General features: G+C 50.5%; 4 non-coding genes across 4 annotated transcripts; all 4 read left to right on the top strand.

Moving 5' to 3' along the window:
• The first annotated feature begins 2556 nt into the window (after positions 1-2556).
• LOC147097472 (small nucleolar RNA U3) lies at positions 2557-2773 on the top strand. The gene has a single exon (XR_015074426.1). It is a non-coding gene; the product is annotated as a small nucleolar RNA U3 (small nucleolar RNA).
• Positions 2774-12672: 9899 nt separating this feature from the next.
• Positions 12673-12889, top strand: LOC147097471 (small nucleolar RNA U3). Its single transcript, XR_015074420.1, has one exon. It is a non-coding gene; the product is annotated as a small nucleolar RNA U3 (small nucleolar RNA).
• Positions 12890-15807: 2918 nt separating this feature from the next.
• LOC147097470 (small nucleolar RNA U3) lies at positions 15808-16024 on the top strand. Its single transcript, XR_015074428.1, has one exon. It is a non-coding gene; the product is annotated as a small nucleolar RNA U3 (small nucleolar RNA).
• A 5046-nt stretch (positions 16025-21070) lies between these two features.
• Positions 21071-21287, top strand: LOC147097469 (small nucleolar RNA U3). The gene has a single exon (XR_015074422.1). It is a non-coding gene; the product is annotated as a small nucleolar RNA U3 (small nucleolar RNA).
• Positions 21288-23466: the final 2179 nt, after the last annotated feature.

Below are 23466 nucleotides of genomic sequence, written 5' to 3'. Positions count from 1 at the left end.
TGCGACTGCTATGGAAGCCACTCTGCTGTTGTGAATACAAGACCTAAATGTTGAGAGAAAGACAAACTACAACAAGTCCGAAATTTATTGCTGTACATCAGCAGCACAAATGGACCTCACAACTGAGAAATTCCTTCCCTCAGGCTTCTTACAATCTATCAATGTCGAAAACCCGTGATTGGCAGCAACTAACCAGGACTTCTTGTTCTGCCGAAGGGTCACCGGCCTGAAACGTTAACTCTGTTTCTCTCTCCACAGATGCTGCCTGACCTGCTGAGTGTTTCCAGCATTTTCTGTTGTTATCCTCGTAAGATGTTGCTCTGCTCCTCCAGCTCTATAATTCTTCATTTGCCATTTTCAAAGTTGATTTTAAATCTTTTTCTCCCTTTATCTTACCCGCTGAACCCATCCGTGCGGGGGAGGGCGAGTTGCTGTTTAAATCTCACAGAGCGGGGGCTTCCACCCACTGAGTGAATCAATGAGCAGGACAGTCGCTGGAGACAGGCTGCTAATATATGCAAATCACCTGCCTGCTGGGTAATAGCAGAATGACAGAAACTGTATTTATTTTTCACACAATTATAATTATACTAGCTGGAGTGCCTGGCGGTGCCGAGGCTTTTTCGAGGGCATGTTGTTGTTGGAAGAGAGAGAGAGAGAGCGACTGGGGGGGAAGAGAGTGCACGACTGGGGGGGAAGAGAGCGAGCGACTGGGGGGGAAGAGAGCGAGTGACTGGGGGGGAAGAGAGCGCGCGACTGGGGGGGTGAAGAGAAAGTGCGACTGGGGGGGAAGAGAGCGCGCGACTGGGGGGGAGGAGAGAGGGCGACTGGAGGGAAGAGAGAGAGCGACTGGGGGGAAGAGAGAGAGCGACTGGGGGGAAGAGAGAGAGCGACTGGGGGGAAGAGAGAGAGCGACTGGGGGGGAAGAGAGAGAGCGACTGGGGGGAAGAGAGAGAGCGACTGGGGGGAAGAGAGAGAGCGACTGGCGGGGAAGAGTGAGAGCGACTGGGGGGGAAGAGTGAGAGCGACTGGGGGGGAAGAGAGAGAGCGAGAAAGAGGGGGGAGGGGGAGGGAGGGAGGGGGGAGGGGGAGGGAGGGGGAGGGGGAGGGAGGGAGGTGGAGGGGGCGGGGAGGGGGGGAGGGAGGGGGAGGGGGAGTGAGGGAGGGGGAGGGGGAGGGGGTGAGGGGGAGGGGAGGGGGGGGAGGGAGGGGGAGGGGGGATGGAGGAGGGGAGGAGGAGGGAAGGGAGGGGGAGGGAGAGGGGCAGGAGGAGGGGGGAGGGAGGGGTAGGGAGAGTGGGGTGGGAGGGAGGGAGGGGAGGAAGGGGGGAGGAGGAGGGGAGAGGGAGGGGGAGGAGAGGGGGAGGGGGAGTGGGGTGGGAGGGAGGGGGAGGGAGAGGGGAAGGGGGAGGGGGGTGGGAGGGAGGGGGCAGGGGAGGGGGAGGAGGGGGAGGGAGAGGGGGACGGGGGGGAGGGAGAGGGGGGAGGGGGAAGGGGGGCCTGAGACGGCCGATTGCGGCTGGCCGGGCCCGGTTGCCTTGGTAAACCTCCTCCCCTCTCCGCCTCCCGATCTCCGGGCCTGGGCTGAGCGGCCGATTGCGGCTGGCGAGGCCGGTTGCCGGGGTAACCATCTCCGCTCCCCCTCCCCTCCCGAGCCCCGCCCCCCCCGAATGAACCGCCAGGAGCTTGCAGTGAGCCCAGCCAGCCTTTACCAAGATGGCTGGCCGCTGGTTCGGGGGGGTGAGGGGTGGGAGGAGCTTGCCACAAAACAATTGCCTAGGGTCCAGCATGGCTGGCAACAGATGCCCAGGCTTCGAGGCCTACCTGGAAAAACAGGGAAAGGTAGGAAAATTAATGAGATTAGATAAAAGATTTAGAAAGTAATTAACTTTTTTTTAAAAGAATATGTGTTTTAAAAGCAACTTTTTTTTTAAAGACGCAGAAAGCAGGAAAAAGAAAGGAAAAGTTTGGAATCAAGATGGCGGCGACTCACCTCGGTTCAGAACGATAAGGCCCGCCGACACACGCACCGATTGGTCGACCGTCAGGTGACCGAAGCGTAGGATTGGTCAATCGTCCCATCACTCAACCGTAGGAGGGCCCGGCCGCATGTGCCAGCAACCCGGCGTACGATTGGTCGACCTCGAGGTCACTCTATCCCTAATGAGAGGATAATGAGATGCTAATGAGCGGAATGTTGAACGTTTTTCGGATACCGCGGGCGCGATTTTCGTCCGGCCGTAACGTAAATACGCTTACGACCGTTTCGGAACAGTAAGCTTTCTTTCGACGTAACGCACGTGTAGGTACACTCTATAACTTTCGAGCGCATAGCCGGACAGACGCACACGTGAGGACAGACAGACAGATAGACAGACAGATAGACAGACAGAAGTATCCGTTTATATATATAGATTTACAAAGGGTGATTTGTATATTGTATATATAGTGGATTCCGCACTGACCGCTGTGAATGGGCGCGAAGCGGGTGGGAGCTCAGCCTCTGTTAAAGGGGGTGTGCTGAGTGTGGAGAGCGGTCTGGCGGCCAATGCTAGGTAAGACTATACTTTTAGGGATCATTTCTATAGTTTTTAACTTGAGAAATGTGTTCTGAAGTGTCTGGTCTCACTAACCACGAGGAGGAGTTAAAGTGTTTCTTTCTGAACGTGAAGCGGGCTGCGAGTGTTGCTTTGTGCAAGAGCTTGTGGCCATTGATGACCGTTCCCTTCTTTCTGTGTGAGAGTTGTGGAAGGAGGAAACGCATTCTGAGTGGTTAGTTTTTTTCAAACTGAAAAATAAGATCAAGATTTCTTTTGTGAAAACCAACTCTTGGTTTGCTGTGGCTGTAATTCGAGCTCTATTCCAACAGAGGGCCCTCGTGTAAAGACAGTGTCCGGCTGCATCAAGCTGTGCAAAGGCCTCGGTTCGCAAACACCGGATCTTTAAAGCCTAAAAATAAGACAATTTTTTCTTATTGTCTTACTTTCGTTTTTGATTTTTGCCCACCTGACATTGTCATCTGCCGACCTGAAACGTTAACTCTGATTCTCTCTCCACAGATGCTGCCTGACCTTCTCAGTCTTTCCAGCATTTTCAGTATTTATTGCATAAGATTCCTGTTCTAAAAAGGGTACGCTAAGCTGGACGCACTGCACCTATTTGCCTCAATTTTAAATACTGCTATCTTCGCATCTTCAGTGTAGGCATCGGTCTTATGGGTTTGTCATATTCTGCCTATCAGGAGTGACAGGAGATTGCAGTGGACATCCCATATACTCACCGGCAGTAAAATACTGCAATAAGAGATTAATGTGCTTGCTAACTCATACTCGGCATTTATCAAGGCGCGGGCTTCAGTTCATAGACAACTGCGACAGCTATGGAAGCCACTCTGCTGTTGTGAATACAAGACCTAAATGTTGAGAGAAAGACAAACAACAACAAGTCCGAAATTTATTGCTGTACATCAGCAGCACAAATGGACCTCACAACTGAGAAATTCCTTCCCTCAGGCTTCTTACAATCTATCAATGTCGAAAACCCGTGATTGGCAGCAACTAACCAGGACTTCTTGTTCTGCCGAAGGGTCACCGGCCTGAAACGTTAACTCTGTTTCTCTCTCCACAGATGCTGCCTGACCTGCTGAGTGTTTCCAGCATTTTATGTTTTTATTAAAGATTGCAGCATCCGCAGTATTTTGCTTTTGTATTCATGTCAGTAACGTGATAGTTTGACGTATTCCGCTTCCTGTATCGATTCATTTATCAACTTGCACCTTATTATTCCCCATGTTATTTCAAAGTGCAAAGTGAAAATCTTCCTGAATATCCCCCGATCTGACACTTCCTCTCTTCCATCGCTGCCTCAGGTTTTCTCCGTGTTTAACTCATCAGGTACCGTTGCTATTTAAGTGTTATAAGTCAGCCGTGGCTCAGCGGGTAGCACTCTCACCACTGAGACAGAAGGCTGTGGGTCAAAGCCCACTCAGTGAAACTTGAGCACAAAATCCAGGGTCACACTCCAGTGCAGTACTGAGGGAGCGCCGCACTGTCGGAGGGGCAGTACTGCGGGAGCGCCGCACTGTCGGAGGGGCAGTACTGAGGGAGCGCCGCACTGTCGGAGGGGCAGTACTGAGGGAGCGCCGCACTGTCGGAGGGGCAGTACTGAGGGAGCGCCGCACTGTCGGAGGGGCAGTACTGAGGGAGCGCCGCACTGTCGGAGGGGCAGTACTGAGGGAGTGCCGCACTGTCGGAGGGGCAGTACTGAGGGAGCGCCGCACTGTCAGAGGGTCAGTACTGAGGGAAACATAGAAACATAGAAGATAGAAGCAGGAGTAGGCCATTCGGCCCTTCGAGCCTGCTCCGCCATTCAATGAGATCATGGCTGATCATCCAAATTCAGTACCCTGTCCCTGCCTTCTCCCCATATCCCTTGATCCCTTTAGCCTTAAGAAATATATCCAACTCTTTTTTGAATATATTTAATGAACTGGCCTCCACCGCCCTCTGTGGCAGAGAATTCCACAGGTTCACCACTCTCTGGGTGAAGAAATTCCTCCTCATTTCAGTCCTAAATGGCTTACCCCTTATCCTTAGACTATGATCCCTGGTTCTGGACTCCCCGGCCATCATAAACATCCTTCCTGCATCTAGTCTGTCCAGGCCTGACAGAATTTTACAGGTTTCGATGAGATCCCCTCTCAATCTTCTAAACTCCAGTGAGTATAAGCCCAATCGACACAATCTCTCCTCATACGTCATTCCTGCCATCCCAGGTATCAGCCTGGTGAATCTTCGCTGCACTCCTTCCATGACAAGAACGTCCTTCCTCAGGTAAGGTGACCAAAACTGCACACAATGGGGCAGTAATTCCTCCCCAAACGCGTGAGTACGGAAGGGGTACTCACGCGTCTGGCCGGAGGAAATACCGGTTTTCAGCATGCACAGCGCATGCGCTGAAAACCGGCATTTCCTCTCCTCTAACCCAAGAGGTGAAGAGGCTAGCGCGTGCGCTGTAGGGGGCAGCGTGTGCGTCTTGGATTTCCTCTGTTTTGGGGGATTTGCGCATGTGTAAAGGCCTCCGGTCTTTACGCTTGTAAAAAGCACACGTAAGTATTTATTTTTACAGGTAAGTGATGTTTTAGTGCAATTTAGAATTCTATTCCCCACAGGTTTATTGTTTTAAAGAATCTACAATAAGGTAAGTTTAGTTTTAGACCCTTTTTATTAAATATTTATTTTTTCAAAAAAAAAAAATTATTGTTTAAATTATTTTTTTTAACTTATTTTTACTTAATTTAACGATTGGGATGTTTTTTTTAAATTTTATTTAAAGTTCAAGTAGTGTTTTGGGGTGCAGTACTTCTCATGAGTTTGACAGTTCTTACTCTCAAAGTTTCCCCTTCCCTGATTGGCTGAACACTGCTCACCTGATCCCAGCCGGCACATCGCACTAACTACGCCGCTGGGTCAGGTTAGCAAAGCGCGCCGACATCTGAACCGGGCCACTGACAGGAAATCCACTGTGGGCCAGATTTCAGATGTCGGCGCGCCGGGTAAGTGCACATCGGGGGCTTGCACGCGCGGCAAGCCCCCGACACCAAGTTCTGGGCCATTACTCAAGGTGCGGTCTCACCAAGGCCCTGTACAACTGTAGCAAGACATCCTTGTTCCTGTACTCGAACCCTCTTGCTACGAAGGCCAACATACCATTTGCCTTCTTAACCGCCTGTTGCACCTGCATGCTTACCTTCAGCGACTGGTGCACAAGAACACCCAGGTCTCTTTGCACATCCCCTTCTCCCAATCTATTGCCATTCAAATAATAATCTACCTTCCTGTTTTTGCCACCAAAGTGGATAACCTCACATTTATCCACATTATAGTGCATTTGCCATGTTTCTGCCCAATCACCCAACCTGCCCAAATCGTACTGGAGTTTCACGACATCCTCCTCACAGCTTACCCTCCCACCCAGCTTGCGCTGCACTGTCAGAGGGGCAGTACTGAGGGAGCGCTGCACTGTCAGAGGGGCAGTACTAAGGGAGCGTTGCATTGTCGGAGGGGCAGTACTGAGGGAGCGCCGCAATGTCGGAGGGGCAGTACTGAGGGAGCGCCGCACTGTTGGAGGCTCAGTACTGAGGGAGCGCCGCACTGTCGGAGGGGCAGTGCTGAGGGAGCACTGCACTGTCGGAGGCTCAGTACTGAGGGAGCACTGCACTGTCGGAGGGTCAGTACTGAGGGAAACATAGAAACATAGAAGCAGGAGTAGGCCATTCGGCCCTTCGAGCCTGCTCTGCCATTCAATGAGATCATGGCTGATCATTCAAATTCAGTACCCTGTCCCTGCCTTCTCCCCATATCCCTTGATCCCTTTAGCCTTAAGAAATATATCCAACTCTTTTTTGAATATATTTAATGAACTGGCCTCCACCGCCCTCTGTGGCAGAGAATTCCACAGGTTCACCACTCTCTGGGTGAAGAAATTCCTCCTCATTTCTGTCCTAAATGGCTTACCCCTTATCCTTAGACTATGACCCCTGGTTCTGGACTCCCCGGCCATCATAAACATCCTTCCTGCATCTAGTCTGTCCATGCCTGACAGAATTTTATAGGTTTCGATGAGATCCCCTCTCAATCTTCTAAACTCCAGTGAGTATAAGCCCAATCGACACAATCTCTCCTCATACATCATTCCTGCCATCCCAGGTATCAGCCTGGTGAATCTTCGCTGCACTCCTTCCATGACAAGAACGTCCTTCCTCAGGTAAGGCAATCAAAACTGCACACAATACTCAAGGTGCGGTCTCACCAAGGCCCTGTACAACTGTAGCAAGCCATCCTTGTTCCTGTACTCGAACCCTCTTGCTACGAAGGCCAACATACCATTTGCCTTCTTAACTGCCTGCTGCACCTGCATGCTTACCTTCAGCGACTGGTGCACAAGAACACCCAGGTCTCTTTGCACTTCCCCTTCTCCCAATCTATTGCCATTCAAATAATAATCGGCCTTCCTGTTTTTGCCACCAAAGTGGATAACCTCACATTTATCCACATTATAGTGCATTTGCCATGTTTCTGCCCAATCACCCAACCTGTCCAAATCGTACTGGAGTTTCACGACATCCTCCTCACAGCTTACCCTCCCACCCAGCTTGTGCTGCACTGTCGGAGGGGCAGTACTGAGGGAGCACCGCACTGTCGGAGGGGCAGTACTGAGGGAGCGCCGCACTGTCGGAGGGGCAGTACTGAGGGAGCGCCGCACTGTCGGAGGGGCAGTACTGAGGGAGCGCCGCACTGTCGGAGGGGCAGTACTGAGGGAGCGCCGCACTGTCGGAGGGGCAGTACTGAGGGAGCGCTGCACTGTCGGAGGGGCAGTACTGAGGGAGCGCTGCACTGTCGGAGGGGCAGTACTGAGGGAGCGCTGCACTGTCGGAGGGGCAGTACTAAGGGAGCGCTGCACTGTCGGAGGGTGGCCTCTTTCAGATAAGATGTTAAACTGAGGCCCCGTCTGCTTTCTTAGGTGGATGTAGAAGATTCCACTGACACTAATTGAAGAAGAGCAGGGGAGTTCTCCCCGGTGTCTTGGTCCATATTTATCCCTCAACTAGCATCACTAAAATAAGATTATCTGCTCATTATCACATTGTGGGATCTTGCTGTGCACACATTGGCTGCCACATTTCCTACAATAAATCAGTAAGAAAACTTCAAAACTTCAATTGGCTGTAAAGCACTTTGGGACGTCCTGTGGTTATGAAAGGCGCTATAGAAATGCAAGTCTCTGCTTTTTACATAACAGGGCTGGAAGACCTTTCTATCAGCTTCACTCCAGTGTTGGGTTATACTCGGTTCTGTGGCACCAGATCTGCTGGAAATATGTAATGCTCTGCCTCTCCAAGCATAGAAACATAGAAGATAGGAGCAGGAGTAGGCCATTCGGCCCCTCGAGCCTGTTCCGCCATTTAATGAGATCATGGCTGATCATCCAAATTCAGTACCCTGTCCCTGCCTTCTCCCCATATCCCTTGATCCCTTTAGCCTTAAGAAATATATCCAACTCCTTCTTGAATATATTTAATGAATTGGCCTCTACTGCCTTCTGTGGTAGAGAATTCCACAGGTTCACCACTCTCTGGGTGAAGAAATTCCTCCTCATCTCAGTCCTAAATGGCTTACCCCTTATCCTTAGACTGTGACCTCTGGTTTTGGACTCCCCGACCATCGGGAACATCCTTCCAGCATCTAGTCAGTCTAGTCCTGTTCGAATTTTATAAGTTTCGATGAGATCCACTCTCATTCTTCTAAATGCCAGCGAGTACAAGCCCAATCGACCCAATCTCTCCTCATACGTCATTCCTGCCATCCCAGGTATCAGCCTGGTGAATCTTCGCTGCACTCCTTCCATGGCAAGAACATCCTTCCTCAGGTAAGGCGACCAAAGCTGCACACAATACTCCAGATGTGGCCTCACCAAGGCCCTGTACAACTGCAGCAAGACATCCTTGCTCCTGTACTCAAATCCTCTCGCTATGGAGGCCAACATACCATTTGCCTTCTTAACCGCCTGCTGCACCTGCATGCTTACCTTCAGCGACTGGTGCACAAGGACACCCAGGTCTCGTTGCACTTCCCCTTTTCCCAATCTATTGCTGTTCAGATAATAATCTGCCTTCCTGTTTTTGCCACCAAAGTGGATAACCTCGCATTTATCCACATTATACTGCATCTGCCATGCATCTGCCCAATCACCCAACCTGTCCAAATCATAGCGGAGTTTCTCTGCATCCTCCACACAGCACACATGCCCACCCAGCTTTGTGTCGTCTGCAAACTTGGAGATATTACATCTAGTTCCCTCGTCTAGATCATTAATATATATTGTGAATAACCGGGGTCCTAGCACCGATCCCTGCGGTACCCCACTAGTCACTGCCTGCCACTCGGAAAAAGACCCGTTTATTCCAACTCTTTGCTTCCTGTCTGCCAACCAGTTCTCTATCCAAGTCAGTACCTTGCCCCCAATCCCATGTGCTTTAACTTTGCATGCTAATCTCTTATGCAGGACCTTATCGAAAGCCTTCTGTGACTCCAGACCCACAGCAACGTGGTTGACTCTTAACTGCCCTCTGTGGTTCAAGAAGGCGGCTCACCACCACCTTCTCAAGGGCAATTAGGGATGGGCAATAAATGCCAACCTTGCCAGCAATGCCCACATCCCAGGAATGAAAAAAAACCCAACCAACCTTAAAAAGGTGACATGAGGAAATACTTTTTTACATAATGAGTGGTTAGCCTTTGGAATGCACTGCCTGATAGGGCGGTGGATACAGATTCAATTGTAACCTTCAAAAAGGAATTGGATAAATACTTGAAGGAGAAAAAATTGCAGGGAAATGGGAAAGAGCGGGGGAGTGGGACTGACTGGATTGCTCTTCGAAAGAGCCGGCATAGACTCAATGGGCCGAATGGCCGAATGGCCTCCTTCTGTGCTGCACTATTCTGTGATTCTATGATTCTGGTTGGTGATGAGGGAATGGAGTTCGTGGTCAGGGCCGAAGATGTCGGATTCAATCTTCCCAAGTTCATCTGGAGGAGGTTAAAGCATCCCCGTCAGATAGAAAAATGCGACAGATGCTGGAAATCCGAAATTACAACAGAAAATGCTGGAAAAATTCAGCAGGCCAGGCAACATCCGTGGAGAGAGAAATAGAGTCAACGTTTCAGATCGAAACCCTTCGTCAGGACTGAAAAAACACAGGAAATGAAACAGATTAAAAGGCCAGTTTGGGGGCTGGGAAATGGTGATGAGAGAACAAAAGAGAAGTGAAGAGACATTAAGAGGTATTCAAAACCAGACGAGATGGTGATAGGACTGGTGGAGAGTGGCTGTGAAACTGAGTCTGATCAAACACGAGAAGGGAAACTGAAATCAATGGAGATGAACAAGGTTGAAGAGCCAAACGGAGATCCCGTCGAAGAGAAGAGCAGAACTTCTTCAAGGTAGGCATTCCTAGAGGGGGTGTGGCAGTGAGCCTTTTAATCTGTTTCATTTCCTCTGTTTTTTCAGTCCTGACGAAGGGTTTCGACCTGAAACATTGACTCTATTTCTCTCTCCACGGATGTTGCCTGGCCTGCTGAGTTTTTCCAGCATTTTCTGTTGTTATCCTCGTAAGATGTTGCTCTGCTCCTCCAGCTCTATAATTCTTAATTTGCCATTTTCAAAGTTGATTTTAAATCTTTTTCTCCCTTTATCTTACCCGCTGAACCCATCCGTGTGGGGGAGGGCGAGTTGCTGTTTAAATCTCACAGAGCGGGGGCTTCCACCCACTGAGTGAATCAATGAGCAGGACAGTCGCTGGAGACAGGCTGCTAATATATGCAAATCACCTGCCTGCTGGGTAATAGCAGAATGACAGAAACTGTATTTATTTTTCACACAATTATAATTATACTAGCTGGAGTGCCTGGCGGTGCCGAGGCTTTTTCGAGGGCATGTTGTTGTTGGAAGAGAGAGAGAGAGAGCGACTGGGGGGGAAGAGAGTGCACGACTGGGGGGGAAGAGAGCGAGCGACTGGGGGGGAAGAGAGCGAGTGACTGGGGGGGAAGAGAGCGCGCGACTGGGGGGGTGAAGAGAACGTGCGACTGGGGGGGAAGAGAGCGCGCGACTGGGGGGGAAGAGAGAGAGCGACTGGAGGGAAGAGAGAGAGCGACTGGGGGAAGAGAGAGAGCGACTGGGGGAAGAGAGAGAGCGACTGGGGGGAAGAGAGAGAGCGACTGGGGGGGAAGAGAGAGAGCGACTGGGGGGGAAGAGAGAGAGCGACTGGGGGGAAGAGAGAGAGCGACTGGGGGGGAAGAGTGAGAGCGACTGGGGGGGAAGAGTGAGAGCGACTGGGGGGGAAGAGAGAGAGCGAGAAAGAGGGGGGAGGGGGAGGGAGGGAGGGGGGAGGGGGAGGGAGGGGGAGGGGGAGGGAGGGAGGTGGAGGGGGCGGGGAGGGGGAGGGAGGGAGGGGGGAGGGGGAGGGGAGAGGGGGGATGGAGGAGGGGAGGAGGAGGGAAGGGAGGGGGAGGGAGGGGGGGAGGAGGAGGGGGGAGGGGGGGGAGGAGGAGGGGGGAGGGAGGGGGAGGGAGGGGGAGGGAGAGTGGGGTGGGAGGGAGGGGGAGGGAGGGAGGGGAGGAAGGGGGGAGGAGGAGGGGGGAGGGAGGGGGAGGGAGAGGGGGAGGGGGAGTGGGGTGGGAGGGAGGGGGAGGGAGAGGGGAAGGGGGAGGGGGGTGGGAGGGAGGGGGCATGGGAGGGGGAGGAGGGGGAGGGAGAGGGGGACGGGGGGGAGGGAGAGGGGGGGAGGGGGAAGGGGGGCCTGAGACGGCCGATTGCGGCTGGCCGGGCCCGGTTGCCTTGGTAACCCTCCTCCCCTCTCCGCCTCCCGATCTCCAGGCCTGGGCCTGAGCGGCCGATTGCGGCTGGCGAGCCCGGTTGCCGGGGTAACCCTCTCCGCTCCCCCGCCCCTCCTGAGCCCTGGTTGCCTTGGTAACCCTCCTCCCCTCTCCGCCTCCCGATCTCCGGGCCTGGGCCTGAGCGGCCGATTGCGGCTGGCGAGCCCGGTTGCCGGGTTAACCCTCTCCACTCCCCCTCCCCTCCCGAGCCCCGGTTGCCTTGGTAACCCTCCTCCCCTCTCCGCCTCCCGATCTCCGGGCCTGGGCTGAGCGGCCGATTGCGGCTGGCGAGGCCGGTTGCCGGGGTAACCATCTCCGCTCCCCCTCCCCTCCCGAGCCCCGCCCCCCCCTGAATGAACCGCCAGGAGCTTGCAGTGAGCCCAGCCAGCCTTTACCAAGATGGCTGGCCGCTGGTTCGGGGGGGTGAGGGGTGGGAGGAGCTTGCCACAAAACAATTGCCTAGGGTCCAGCATGGCTGGCAACAGATGCCCAGGCTTCGAGGCCTACCTGGAAAAACAGGGAAAGGTAGGAAAATTAATGAGATTAGATAAAAGATTTAGAAAGTAATTAACTTTTTTTTAAAAGAATATGTGTTTTAAAAGCAACTTTTTTTTTAAAGACGCAGAAAGCAGGAAAAAGAAAGGAAAAGTTTGGAATCAAGATGGCGGCGACTCACCTCGGTTCAGAACGATAAGGCCCGCCGACACATGCACCGATTGGTCAACCGTCAGGTGACCGAAGCGTAGGATTGGTCAATCGTCCCATCACTCAACCGTAGGAGGGCCCGGCCGCATGTGCCAGCAACCCGGCGTACGATTGGTTGACCTCGAGGTCACTCTATCGCTAATGAGTGGATAATGAGATGCTAATGAGCGGAATGTTGAACGTTTTTCGGATACCGCGGGGCGCGATTTTCGTCCGGCCGTAACGTAAATACGCTTACGACCGTTTCGGAACAGTAAGCTTTCTTTCGACGTAACGCACGCGTAGGTACACTCTATAACTTTCGAGCGCATAGCCGGACAGACGCACACGTGAGGACAGACAGACAGATAGACAGACAGATAGACAGACAGAAGTATCCATTTATATATATAGATTTACAAAGGGTGATTTGTATATTGTATATATAGTGGATTCCGCACTGACCGCTGTGAATGGGCGCGAAGCGGGTGGGAGCTCAGCCTCTGTTAAAGGGGGTGTGCTGAGTGTGGAGAGCGGTGTGGCGGCCAATGCTAGGTAAGACTATACTTTTAGGGATCATTTCTATAGTTTTTAACTTGAGAAATGTGTTCTGAAGTGTCTGGTCTCACTAACCACGAGGAGGAGTTAAAGCGTTTCCTTCTGAGCGTGAAGCGGGCTGCGAGTGTTGCTTTGTGCAAGAGCTTGTGGTCATTGATGACCGTTCCCTTCTCTCTGTGTGAGAGTTGTGGAAGGAGGAAACGCATTCTGAGTGGTTAGTTTTTTTCAAACTGAAAAATAAGATCAAGATTTCTTTTGTGAAAACCAACTCTTGGTTTGCTGTGGCTGTAATTCGAGCTCTATTCCAACAGAGGGCCCTCGTGTAAAGACAGTGTCCGGCTGCATCAAGCTGTGCAAAGGCCTCGGTTCGCAAACACCGGATCTTTAAAGCCTAAAAATAAGACAATTTTTTCTTATTGTCTTACTTTCGTTTTTGATTTTTGCCCACCTGACATTGTCATCTGCCGACCTGAAACGTTAACTCTGATTCTCTCTCCACAGATGCTGCCTGACCTTCTCAGTCTTTCCAGCATTTTCAGTATTTATTGCATAAGATTCCTGTTCTAAAAAGGGTACGCTAAGCTGGACGCACTGCACCTATTTGCCTCAATTTTAAATACTGCTATCTTCGCATCTTCAGTGTAGGCATCGGTCTTATGGGTTTGTCATATTCTGCCTATCAGGAGTGACAGGAGATTGCAGTGGACATCCCATATACTCACCGGCAGTAAAATACTGCAATAAGAGATTAATGTGCTTGCTAACTCATACTCGGCATTTATCAAGGCGCGGGCTTCAGTTCATAGACAACTGCGACTGCTATGGAAGCCACTCTGCTGCTGTGAGTACAAGACCTAAATGTTGAGAGAAAGACAAACTACAACAAGTCCGAAATTTATTGCTGTACATCAGCAGCACAAATGGACCTCACAACTGAGAAATTCCTTCCCTCAGGCTTCTTACAATCTATCAATGTCGAAAACCCGTGATTGGCAGCAACTAACCAGGACTTCTTGTTCTGCCGAAGGGTCACCGGCCTGAAACGTTGACTCTGTTTCTCTCTCCACGGATGCTGCCTGGCCTGTTGAGTTTTTCCAGCATTTTCTGTTGTTATCCTCGTAAGATGTTGCTCTGCTCCTCCAGCTCTATAATTCTTAATTTGCCATTTTCAAAGTTGATTTTAAATCTTTTTCTCCCTTTATCTTACCCGCTGAACCCATCCGTGCGGGGGAGGGCGAGTTGCTGTTTAAATCTCACAGAGCGGGGGCTTCCACCCACTGAGTGAATCAATGAGCAGGACAGTCGCTGGAGACAGGCTGCTAATATATGCAAATCACCTGCCTGCTGGGTAATAGCAGAATGACAGAAACTGTATTTATTTTTCACACAATTATAATTATACTAGCTGGAGTGCCTGGCGGTGCCGAGGCTTTTTCGAGGGCATGTTGTTGTTGGAAGAGTTAGAGAGAGAGAGCGACTGCGGGGGAAGAGAGTGCACGACTGGGGGGGAAGGGAGCGAGCGACTGGGGGGGAAGAGAGCGAGTGACTGGGGGGGAAGAGAGCGCGCGACTGGGGGGGTGAAGAGAACGTGCGACTGGAGGGAAGAGAGAGAGCGACTGGGGGGAAGAGAGAGAGCGACTGGGGGAAGAGAGAGAGCGACTGGGGGGGAAGAGTGAGAGCGACTGGGGGGGAAGAGTGAGAGCGACTGGGGGGAAGAGAGAGAGTGAGAAAGGGGGGAGGGGGAGGGGGAGGGAGAGGGGGAGGGAGGGAGGTGGAGGGGGCGGGGAGGGGGAGGGAGGGAGGGGGAGGGGGGTGGGGGAGGGAGGGAGGGGGGAGGGGGAGGGGGTGAGGGGGAGGGGAGAGGGGCGGGAGGGAGGGGGAGGGGGGTTGGAGGAGGGGAGGAGGAGGGAAGGGAGGGGGAGGGAGGGGGGAGGAGGAGGGGGGAGGGAGGGGGAGGGAGGGGTAGGGAGAGTGGGGTGGGAGGGAGGGGGAGGGAGGGAGGGGAGGAAGGGGGGAGGAGGAGGGGGGAGGGAGAGGGGGAGGGGGAGTGGGGTGGGAGGGAGGGGGAGGGAGAGGGGAAGAGGGAGGGGGGTGGGAGGGAGGGGGCAGGGGAGGGGGAGGAGGGGGAGGGAGAGGGGGACGGGGGGGAGGGAGAGGGGGGGAGGGGGAAGGGAGGCCTGAGATGGCCGATTGCGGCTGGCCGGGCCCGGTTGCCTTGGTAACCCTCCTCCCCTCTCCGCCTCCCGATCTCCAGGCCTGGGCTGAGCGGCCGATTGCGGCTGGCGAGGCCGGTTGCCGGGGTAACCATCTCCGCTCCCCCTCCCCTCCCGAGCCCCGCCCCCCCCGAATGAACCGCCAGGAGCTTGCAGTGAGCCCAGCCAGCCTTTACCAAGATGGCTGGCCGCTGGTTCGGGGGAGGTGAGGGGTGGGAGGAGCTTGCCACAAAACAATTGCCTAGGGTCCAGCATGGCTGGCAACAGATGCCCAGGCTTCGAGGCCTACCTGGAAAAACAGGGAAAGGTAGGAAAATTAATGAGATTAGATAAAAGATTTAGAAAGTAATTAATTTTTTTTGAAAGAATATGTGTTTTAAAAGCAACTTTTTTTTTAAAGACACAGAAAGCGGGAAAAAGAAAGGAAAAGTTTGGAATCAAGATGGCGGCGACTCACCTCGGTTCAGAACGATAAGGCCCGCCGACACACGCACCGATTGGTCGACCTCGAGGTCACTCTATCGCTAATGAGTGGATAATGAGATGCTAATGAGCGGAATGTTGAACGTTTTTCGGATACCGCGGGCGCGATTTTCGTCCGGCCGTAACGTAAATACGCTTACGACCGTTTCGGAACAGTAAGCTTTCTTTCGACGTAATGCACGCGTAGGTACACTCTATAACTTTCGAGCGCATAGCCAGACAGACGCACACGTGAGGACAGACAGACAGATAGACAGACAGATAGACAGACAGAAGTATCCGTTTATATATATAGATTTACAAAGGGTGATTTGTATATTGTATATATAGTGGATTCCGCACTGACCGCTGTGAATGGGCGCGAAGCGGGTGGGAGCTCAGCCTCTGTTAAAGGGGGTGTGCTGAGTGTGGAGAGCGGTGTGGCGGCCAATGTTAGGTAAGACTATACTTTTAGGGATCATTTCTATAGTTTTTAACTTGAGAAATGTGTTCTGAAGTGTCTGGTCTCACTAACCATGAGGAGGAGTTAAAGTGTTTCCTTCTGAGCGTGAAGCGGGCTGCGAGTGTTGCTTTGTGCAAGAGCTTGTGGCCATTGATGACCGTTCTCTTCTTTCTGTGTGAGAGTTGTGGAAGGAGGAAACGCATTCTGAGTGGTTAGTTTTTTTCAAACTGAAAAATAAGATCAAGATTTCTTTTGTGAAAACCAACTCTTGGTTTGCTGTGGCTGTAATTCGAGCTCTATTCCAACAGAGGGCCCTCGTGTAAAGACAGTGTCCGGCTGCATCAAGCTGTGCAAAGGCCTCGGTTCGCAAACACCGGATCTTTAAAGCCTAAAAATAAGACAATTTTTTCTTATTGTCTTACTTTCGTTTTTGATTTTTGCCCACCTGACATTGTCATCTGCCGACCTGAAACGTTAACTCTGATTCTCTCTCCACAGATGCTGCCTGACCTTCTCAGTCTTTCCAGCATTTTCAGTATTTATTGCATAAGATTCCTGTTCTAAAAAGGGTACGCTAAGCTGGACGCACTTCACCTATTTGCCTCAATTTTAAATACTGCTACCTTAGCATCTTCAGTGTCGGCATCGGTCTCATGGTTTGTCATATTCTGCCTATCAGGAGTGACAGGAGATTGCAGTGGACATCCCATATACTCACCGGCAGTAAAATACTGCAATAAGAGATTAATGTGCTTGCTAACTCATACTCGGCATTTATCAAGACGCGGGCTTCAGTTCATAGACAACTGCGACTGCTATGGAAGCCACTCTGCTGCTGTGAGTACAAGACCTAAATGTTGAGAGAAAGACAAACTACAACAAGTCCGAAATTTATTGCTGTACATCAGCAGCACAAATGGACCTCACAACTGAGAAATTCCTTCCCTCAGGCTTCTTACAATCTATCAATGTCGAAAACCCGTGATTGGCAGCAACTAACCAGGACTTCTTGTTCTGCCGAAGGGTCACCGGCCTGAAACGTTAACTCTGTTTCTCTCTCCACAGATGCTGCCTGGCCTGCTGAGTGTTTCCAGCATTTTATGTTTTTATTAAAGATTGCAGCATCCGCAGTATTTTGCTTTTGTATTCATGTCAGTAACGTGATAGTTTGACGTATTCCACTTCCTGTATCGATTCATTTATCAACTTGCACCTTATTATTCCCCATGTTATTTCAAAGTGCAAAGTGAAAATCTTCCTGAATATCCCCCGATCTGACACTTCCTCTCTTCCATCGCTGCCTCAGGTTTTCTCCGTGTTTGACTCATCAGGTACCGTTGCTATTTAAGTGTTATAAGTCAGCCGTGGCTCAGCGGGTAGCACTCTCGCCACTGAGACAGAAGGCTGTGGGTCAAAGCCCACTCAGTGAAACTTGAGCACAAAATCCAGGGTCACACTCCAGTGCAGTACTGAGGGAGCGCCGCACTGTCGGAGGGGCAGTACTGAGGGAGCGCCGCACTTTCGCAAGGGCAGTACTGAGGGAGCGCCGCACTGTCGGAGGGGCAGTACTGAGGGAGCGCCGCACTGTTGGAGGGGCAGTACTGAGGGAGCACTGCGCTGTTGGCGGGGCAGTACTGAGGGAGCGCTGCACTGTCGGATGGTGGCCTCTTTCGGATAAGATGTTAAACCGAGGCCCCGTCTGCTTTCTCAGGTGGATGTAGAAGATTCCACTGACACTATTCGAAGAAGAGCAGGGGAGTTCTCCCCGGTGTCCTGGCCGATATTTATCCCTCAACCAACATCACTAAAATAAGATTATCTGGTCATTATCACATCGCTGCTTGTGGGATTTTGCTGTGCGCAAATTATCTGCCACATTTCCTACATTACAACAGTAACTACACCTCAAAACTTCGATTGGCTGTAAAGCACTTTGGGACAATGTCCTGTGGTTGTGAAAGGCGCTATAGAAATGCAAGTCTCTTTGCTTTTTACCTATCTGAGGGCTGGAAGAGCTTTCTATCAGCTTCACTCCAGTATTCGGGTTATACTCGGTTCTGTGGGACCAGATCTGCTGGAAATATGCAGTTCTCTGCCTCTCCAAGCATCAGGGGGAGAGAGACAACAGCAGGAATTGGCAACCTATATGACTGCTTAATGTCAACTAAAAAATCCTAACCAGGTCAAGTGTGGTCTGGAGCTGGTGATCTACTGGAACAGACCTGCGCCTGTTATCACGTTACTGAGGGATATGTGCACCCTGGTAGGTGACAGACAGGTGGACCTCAGGGGAAGGTCTTTGATAGGATATCGCACATGTACATATTGGATGTGTTCTCCAAATTGGGGCTCGGAAGAGAATCCACAATTTGATCAAATTGCTCCACTCCTGGGGATCGGGTTTGGAGGGGCTGGGGTGTACACCAGGAACTGGGAGGTCAAATCAACATTGTAAAGAAACAGCTGTCTATGCGGGTGCAGCACATTCTCTGGAAAAGCCTGATGGTCAGTTGTGGTGTGTTCTTGGTGCCTGTGTACGTGGCACAGGTCAGTGGGACACCTTTCCCACTTTTATCTCCCAGTAAGCTTCCAGTCAGAGTTTGGGATGAAGGAGGTTGTAGGGCAGGAGGAGGTTACAGGGAAGGAGGAGGTTACAGATAGGGTAGGCTGCGACCGTGGAGTGATTTAAATAAGGGGATGAGAATTTTAAATTTAAGGCTTTTGTAGATTATGAGCCAACATAGATCAGTGAGGTCAGAGAGGTGCGTGAGTGGAACATTCTACAGGATAGGATATGGGTAAAGAAAGAGATAGAACGTGCCTTTGTATGGAGAATAGCAGAGGATTGGATAAACTGAAGTTTATGGAGGATGAGAGGCTGGCCTGGAGAGCATTGGAATAGTCAAATCTGGAATTGGTCTCGGCATGGCTGAGGTAGAGGCAGGGGCAATGTTACAGAAGTGGAAGTAGGAGGTCGTTGTGATGGTGAGGATGTGGGAACTGAATTCGGGGATTAACTGGACGTTAAGGTTGCAAATAGTCTGGTTCAGTTTGAGAAGTGGCCGGAAAGGGGTTTCAGATAATTAAGGAACTTGTACGAATATTGAACTTGTAGAAAATCATAGAATGATTAGGCAGAGTCAACATGGTTTTATGAAAGGGAAATCGTGTTTATCAAATTTATTAGAGTATTTTGAGGATGTAATTAGCAGGGTAGCTAAAGGGGAATAGGCAAGGCCCAGCGTGCTGGACACGGGTACGGTAGCGCAGTGGTTATGATACTGGACTTGTATTCCAGAGACCGGGATCTCATGATCTGGCAGATGGGAGTTCAAATCACCACCACAGGCAGCTGGGGAATTTAAATTCAGTTAATTAAATAAATCTGGAATTAAAAACTAGTGTCAGTAATGGTGTATTATTTTAAACTGAATTAGGACACAAGTTCAAACTATTAAACGGTAATTTTAGGACTGATATCGAGACATTCTCCTTGACACATACAGTGATCAGCACTTGGAATGGACTCTGAACAGAGTGATGGAGGTGATATTACTGGATTCATTTAAGAGACGTGAGTTCAAATCCCACCACGGCAGCTGGGGAATTTTAATTCAGTTAATTAAATAAATCTGGAATAAAAAGCTAGTGTCAGTAATGGTGACCATGTAACTACTGGAATGTCGTAAAAACCCATCTGGTTCACTAATGTCCTTTAGGGAAGGAAATCTGTCGTCCTTACCCGGTCTGGCCTATATGTGACTCCAGACCCACAGCAACGTGGTTGACTCTTAACTGCCCTCTGTGGTTCAAGGCGGCTCACCACCACCTTCTCAAGGGCAATTAGGGATGGGCAATAAATACCAACCTTGCCAGCAACGCCCACATCCCAGGAACGAAGAAAAACCCAACCAACCTTAAAAAAGTGACATGAGGAAATACTTTTTTACATAATGAGTGATTAGGCTTTGGAATGCACTGCCTGATAGGGCGGTGGATACAGATTCAATTGCAGCCTTCAAAAAGGAATTGGATAAATACTTGAAGGAGAAAAAATTGCAGGGATATGGGGAAAGAGCGGGGGGAGTGGGACTGACTGGATTGCTCTTTGAAAGAGCCGGCATAGACTCGATGGGCCGAATGGCCTCCTTCTGTGCTGCACTATTCTATGATTCTATGATTCTGGTTGGTGATGAGGGAATGGAGTTCGTGGTCAGGGCCGAAGATGTCAGATTCAATCTTCCCAAGTTCATCTGGAGGAAGTTAAAGCATCCCCGTCAGATAGAAAAATACTACAGGTGCTGGGAATCCGAAATTACAACAGAAAATGCTGGAAAAACTCAGCAGGCCAGGCAACATCCGTGGAGAGAGAAATAGAGTCAACGTTTCAGATCGAAACCCTTCGTCAGGACTGAAAAAACACAGGAAATGAAACAGATTAAAAGGCCAGTTTGGGGGCCGGGAAATGGTGATGAGAGAACAAAAGAGAAGTGAAGAGACATTAAGAGGTATTCAAAACCAGACGAGATGGTGATAGGACTGGTGGAGAGTGGCTGTGAAACTGAGTCTGATCAAACATGAGAAGGGAAACTGAAAGCAATGAAGATGAACAAGGTTGAAGAGCCAAACGGAGATCCCGTCGAAGAGAAGAGCAGAACTTCTTCAAGGTAGGCATTCCTAGAGGGGGTGTGGCAGTGAGCCTTTTAATCTGTTTCATTTCCTGCTTTTTTCTCAGTCCTGACAAAGGGTTTCGACCTGAAACGTTGACTCTGTTTCTCTCTCCACGGATGTTGCCTGGCCTGCTGAGTTTTTCCAGCATTTTCTGTTGTTATCCGCGTAAGATGTTGCTCTGCTCCTCCGGCTCTATAATTCTTCATTTGCAGTTTCCAAAGCTGATTTTAAATCTTTTTCCCTCTTTATCTAACCCGCTGAACCCATCCGTGCGGTGGAGGGCGAGTTGCTGTTTAAATCTCTCAGAGCGGGGCTTCCACCCACTGAGTGAATCAATGAGCAGGACAGTCGCTGGAGACAGGCTGCTAATATATGCAAATCACCTGCCTGCTGGGTAATGGCAGAATGACAGCAACTATATTTCTTTCTCACACAATTATAATTATATTTACAAAGGGTGATTTGTATATTGTATATATAGTGGATCCGCACTGACCGCTGTGAATGGGCGCGAAGCGGGTGGGAGCTCAGCCTCTGTTAAAGGGGGTGTGCTGAGTGTGGAGAGCGGTGTGGCGGCCAATGTTAGGTAAGACTATACTTTTAGGGATCATTTCTATAGTTTTTAACTTGAGAAATGTGTTCTGAAGTGTCTGGTCTCACTAACCACGAGGAGGAGTTAAAGCGTTTCCTCCTGAGCGTGAAGCGGGCTGCGAGTGTTACTTTGTGCAAGAGCTTGTGGCCATTGATGACCGTTCCCTTCTTTCTGTGTGAGAGTTGTGGAAGGAGGAAACGCATTCTGAGTGGTTAGTTTTTTTCATACTGAAAAATAAGATCAAGATTTCTTTTGTGAAAACCAACTCTTGGTTTGCTGTGGCTGTAATTCGAGCTCTATTCCAACAGAGGGCCCTCGTGTAAAGACAGTGTCCGGCTGCATCAAGCTGTGCAGAGGCCTCGGTTCGCAAACACCGGATCTTTAAAACCTAAAAATAAGACCATTTTTTCTTATTGTCTTACTTTCGTTTTTGATTTTTGCCCACCTGACATTGTCATCTGCCGACCTGAAACGTTAACTCTGATTCTCTCTCCACAGATGCTGCCTGACCTTCTCAGTCTTTCCAGCATTTTCAGTATTTATTGCATAAGATTCCTGTTCTAAAAACGGTACGCTAAGCTGGACGCACTGCACCTATTTGCCTCAATTTTAAATACTGCTACCTTAGCATCTTCAGTGTAGGCATCGGTCTTATGGGTTTGTCATATTCTGCCTATCAGGAGTGACAGGAGATTGCAGTGGACATCCCATATACTCACCGGCAGTAAAATACTGCAATAAGAGATTAATATGCTTGCTAACTCATACTCGGCATTTATCAAGGCGCGGGCTTCAGTTCATAGGCAACTGCGACTGCTATGGAAGCCACTCTGCTGTTGTGAATACAAGACCTAAATGTTGAGAGAAAGACAAACTACAACAAGTCCGAAATTTATTGCTGTACATCAGCAGCACAAATGGACCTCACAACTGAGAAATTCCTTCCCTCAGGCTTCTTACAATCTATCAATGTCGAAAACCCGTGATTGGCAGCAACTAACCAGGACTTCTTGTTCTGCCGAAGGGTCACCGGCCTGAAACGTTAACTCTGTTTCTCTCTCCACAGATGCTGCCTGACCTGCTGAGTGTTTCCAGCATTTTATGTTTTTATTAAAGATTGCAGCATCCGCAGTATTTTGCTTTTGTATTCATGTCAGTAACGTGATAGTTTGACGTATTCCGCTTCCTGTATCGATTCATTTATCAACTTGCACCTTATTATTCCCCATGTTATTTCAAAGTGCAAAGTGAAAATCTTCCTGAATATCCCCCGATCTGACACTTCCTCTCTTCCATCGCTGCCTCAGGTTTTCTCCGTGTTTGACTCATCAGGTACCGTTGCTATTTAAGTGTTATAAGTCAGCCGTGGCTCAGCGGGTAGCACTCTCGCCACTGAGACAGAAGGCTGTGGGTCAAAGCCCACTCAGTGAAACTTGAGCACAAAATCCAGGGTCACACTCCAGTGCAGTACTGAGGGAGCGCCGCACTGTCGGAGGGGCAGTACTGAGGGAGCGCCGCACTTTCGCAAGGGCAGTACTGAGGGAGCGCCGCACTGTCGGAGGGGCAGTACTGAGGGAGCACTGCACTGTCGGAGGGGCAGTACTGAGGGAGCGCCGCACTGTCGTAGGGGCAGTACTGAGGGAGCGCCGCACTGTCGGAGGGGCAGTACTGAGGGAGCGCTGCACTGTCGTAGGGGCAGTACTGAGGGAGCGCTGCACTGTCGTAGGGGCAGTACTGAGGGAGCGCCGCACTGTCGGAGGGGCAGTACTGAGGGAGCGCCGCACTGTTGGAGGGGCAGAACTGAGGGAGCACTGCGCTGTTGGCGGGGCAGTACTGAGGGAGCGCTGCACTGTCGGATGGTGGCCTCTTTCGGATAAGATGTTAAACCGAGGCCCCGTCTGCTTTCTCAGGTGGATGTAGAAGATTCCACTGACACTATTCGAAGAAGAGCAGGGGAGTTCTCCCCGGTGTCCTGGCCGATATTTATCCCTCAACCAACATCACTAAAATAAGATTATCTGGTCATTATCACATCGCTGCTTGTGGGATTTTGCTGTGCGCAAATTATCTGCCACATTTCCTACATTACAACAGTAACTACACCTCAAAACTTCGATTGGTTGTAAAGCACTTTGGGACAACGTCCTGTGGTTGTGAAAGGCGCTATAGAAATGCAAGTCTCTTTGCTTTTTACCTATCTGAGGGCTGGAAGAGCTTTCTATCAGCTTCACTCCAGTATTCGGGTTATACTCGGTTCTGTGGGACCAGATCTGCTGGAAATATGCAGTTCTCTGCCTCTCCAAGCATCAGGGGGAGAGAGACAACAGCAGGAATTGGCAACCTATATGACTGCTTAATGTCAACTAAAAAATCCTAACCAGGTCAAGTGTGG

The sequence above is a fragment of the Somniosus microcephalus genome, chromosome 32 (assembly GCF_052327205.1).
Source record: "Somniosus microcephalus isolate GS21.2 chromosome 32, FLI_Smic_1.0, whole genome shotgun sequence".
Lineage (NCBI taxonomy): Eukaryota > Metazoa > Chordata > Chondrichthyes > Squaliformes > Somniosidae > Somniosus > Somniosus microcephalus.
This window is presented reverse-complemented; position numbering and strand designations above follow the sequence as displayed.